The 3,061-nt window shown below is 39.9% G+C and overlaps 1 pseudogene; it reads left to right on the forward strand.

Moving 5' to 3' along the window:
* The first annotated feature begins 338 nt into the window (after positions 1–338).
* LOC120982843 lies at positions 339–450 on the forward strand (annotated as a pseudogene).
* Positions 451–3,061: the final 2,611 nt, after the last annotated feature.

Genomic DNA, 3,061 nt, shown 5'->3' on the forward strand with positions numbered 1-3,061 from the left:
ACACTGAGGAACATTGCTTAGAAAGACCAAGAACTTTATGAAGAATTTCCTCCAAGAAGCTTCTCTCATCAAATAAAAGGTTTGTGTTGTGTGTGTCTCCATGATATAAATGGTGATTAGGGGAGAAGAGGTCGGAGGAGATGCTCTGTGTCTTTAGTTGTTTAGCTCTTTTGCTATTTGTTTAAAAGCTTTTTAGCAAATGCTGAGAAGCCCCAGAAGCTTGTGAAAGAATAGAAAAATACACATATCAACAATATTGTGACTTATTGTTTATCATCTTTTTGTAAGTAGGCTGATTTCTTCTTGTATGTTTGGAGAATGATAGATGTTTTCTATGGAGCTTTGCGCAGTGGCAGTATCATAGCCAATGAGGTTTAACTGAGGCGTGATTATTGCTGATTGAAAAGCTATTCGTTTATTTGTTGCTATTTTCTGATTCAGGACTAGTTGAGGAGACTCGGCTGGTGCTTGGGTTAGAGAGATCTTACAGGGTCCTCCTTGCGGGGGGCCCTGGGGTCTTTGAGTTTGATTGTGGGTTTGAGTGTATTTGACCTGCAAGATGGCTCAAGGATTGGAAGATACAGTGCGACTTCTTGTTGCGACTGAACATCGGAAGGAGGTTGGTTTGGACCAGATCGTGCATGATGTCTTGAAGAAACTGGATTACCTTAAGGTAGATCAGGTATTGGGGTTACAGGATTTTCCTCGCCAAGGCATTTATGATATTACCTTTGTCTCTGCAAGCTTATGTGAACGTGTATTCATGGATCTGAAGAAGATGAAAGAAGAAGGACAGAATGAAACTTTGAGGAAAGTATCAGTGCAACCACTTTTTGAGAAGAAAAAAGTGACTGTTATTGTTCATATGTACAACCCCAAGGTACCTGATGAGGTTGTGAGTATGTTCTTGGCAAGATATTGTGCAGCTTTGGAATTTGTGGAGAGATTGAGGAATAAGCATGGTTATCTGAACTGTAAAAGGAAGTACTTGGTTCGTTTGAAACCGGATGTTAATATGCCACATGGTGTTAAAAGTATACCCAACACATTTTCTATTGGAGGAGAGAGAGGTTTTTGCTTTTACGATGGACAGATTAGTTTCTGCAGACAATGTAAAGCATATGGGCATATCCAAGCAAATTGTCCTGTAAATGGTCAGTGTTGCAGAAATTGTGGCCAGACTGGGCATGTCGCTAAAGATTGTAAGACTCCTAAGGCATGTGATGTATGTGGGAGTGGTGGACATTTAGCAAAACAATGCTTTGTCTGGAAGAAAGCGAAGCAAACATATGCTGATATTGTTGGAGGTTCTAAGGTTGAAGAAGCAGGAAGAGAGCTTCCTAATGAAAGCAATCAGGAAAACAAGAGTAATGAAAAGGTTTCAGGAGTTTCTGTTATTGTCTCTGGTGGTGATAAAGGAAAAGTGGAGGGAAAATTTAAGGCGTCGGCTGGTAAAAAGGGGAGCCTTGAAACTGCTAATGAATCTAAAATGGAGACTAAGGTTGTTACTCAAAATGGTGGACAAAAGGTGGAGACAGGGTGTGTGTCTTTGTTTGAAGGAGGCATTTCTAGTGAGGTAGCAGGTAGCGAAGATATATGTTTAGACCCTGTTATTGGAGAAGGTGAAAACATGGAGTGTCAGGAGGAAGGAAGTGAGGATGATGGGATTACGCCAGGGCAGCAGGAATTGCAGAGTGAAGAAGAGGTGGGTGAACTGGATAGCAAAGAAGAAGAGATTGATATTGATGAAGATGTGGTGATTGGTTCCCAAAGAAAACGTTATAAGACAGGTGGTAGTTGGTCAGGACGGCAGGAAGATACTGTTGATCCTGGAATTTATCATAGTGACAGGGACTCCTCTGAGGGGTCGCCTGATGTTGAGCACAGCTTGAGTAGAAAGATTGGTGGGTATGACAGCAAATCAGAGTCATGATGGATAAGTTTCAGAAAATAATATTTTTTGTGATGATGAGTATTGTTGTAGCCACACTGAACATGAGGGGCATCTGCTCCAGTGTCAGGAGGGCAGCAGTATTTGATTTTTTGGAGGATGTGCAAGCTGATATTATATGTTTACAGGAATGTGCAATAAGATCCTCTCCTCATGAGAGTGAATGGAGGAAAGGACAGTCCTTTTGGTCAACAGGTCTGGATAATAAAAGTGAAGGAGTTGGTATTTTAATTAGAAGTAGTCATGTTGTTGTTTTAGACTGTAAAATTGTTTTACCTGGGCGTTTTATGATTTTAAACTTGGAGTTTTTAGGACAAAGGATCCGTGTTTTCAACATATATGCTCCTGCTGAGAAAAAAGCACGGTTGCCTTTTTTTGAGACTCTAAAGTTTTATTTGCCTGGCAGAGATTTTACAGTGGTAGCTGGTGATCTTAATTGCATTAGATCTGTCAAAGATAGAGAAGGCGTTGTTGAAGCTAGGGTGGATGCAACCTCAACTGTGCTAAATGATATAATACAAGACTTGCATTACACTGATGTGGGGCTGATGGTGGACACTGAGGAAAGATTCACATATTTTGCAGATAGTGGGCGCTGCAAATCTCGTTTAGATTATGTGTTGGTGTCAGAAGGTGTTAAAGCTTCTCGTTGTTCTCTAATGACGACTTCCTTTTCCGATCATAAGATTGTTTGTGCTGAAATCAGTGTCAATGAATCCATCATCTTTGGCAAAGGAATTTGGAAATTAAATGTTGAATTGTTGAAGGAAGAGGACGTATTAATGGGTTTTAAGCAAGTTTTTGATTCCTGTGTGTACTGTCAGCCAGATTTTAAGAGTTTGCTTGTTTGGTGGGATTGGGCAAAAGAAGAGTTTGCTAAATATTTTAAGAGGGTTGGTTTTAGGAAGGCACAGGAAAAAAAAAGGAAGGATGCTGTTCTTGTATCCAAGCTGGAAGCATTATATAAATTTAGACAGATAGGATTAGAAGTGGATCAAGAAATTTTGCAGATTAAAGAAGAAATAAAGGCAAATCTTAAAAACAGAGGGAAGGATATAGTGTATCAGGCAAAAATACAGCATATGGAAGAAAATGAACAGTGTTCCCGAT

Source organism: Bufo bufo, assembly GCF_905171765.1.
Source record: "Bufo bufo chromosome 4 unlocalized genomic scaffold, aBufBuf1.1 SUPER_4_unloc_1, whole genome shotgun sequence".
NCBI classification, from domain to species: domain Eukaryota; kingdom Metazoa; phylum Chordata; class Amphibia; order Anura; family Bufonidae; genus Bufo; species Bufo bufo.